Here is a 574-nt window from a genome sequence, read left to right as displayed (position 1 = left end):
TCTAGTCTAACTATTCTTACTTTATTGTGCTAAGTAGAGAATAGTACTTCAGAAAGGGAAATGGCTATCAAAATCCAGAACCAATTTAAAATCTATTTTTAAAATTTTATTAAAGACTAAAAAATAGAGGTATGCCTCTTCAAGTTTTTTGACATGAAGTTCCTCTCATTTTTATAGGAATTCTGACATAATATACAAAAGATGGTGGTGTAACTACTGTTTGTATATTGAAGAGTATTTCAAATAACAACAGAAAGCTTTTTCTGCAAAAAGTGTATTTTATTTGTCCAACAGATTGCTAATCCTCATTCCTCCCAAGTCACAGGAGGAGAAAGCTAGGGTTCACTTCTGTAAAAGCTGTATTTTTTAAAGCAAGTTCCATGAAAACTTTCAAGAAGTTTACATGGTTTGAACTAACTTGTATGCTACCAGAGAGTAATAAAACTCTCTTTAGATTTTATTGTTTAGGAGGAAAAAATCATTCAACTAAAGTCAGAAGACCTAGGTTGTGGTTCCCCTCACCATTAATCTCTAGCTCATTTGTCCACCCTGGAGCTCAGTCTCACAGAAGGCT

This window comes from Propithecus coquereli, unplaced genomic scaffold (assembly GCF_000956105.1).
Source record: "Propithecus coquereli isolate 6110/MARCELLA unplaced genomic scaffold, Pcoq_1.0 Scaffold11, whole genome shotgun sequence".
Classification (NCBI taxonomy): Eukaryota; Metazoa; Chordata; class Mammalia; order Primates; family Indriidae; genus Propithecus; species Propithecus coquereli.
Note: the sequence above shows the minus strand (reverse complement) of the source record.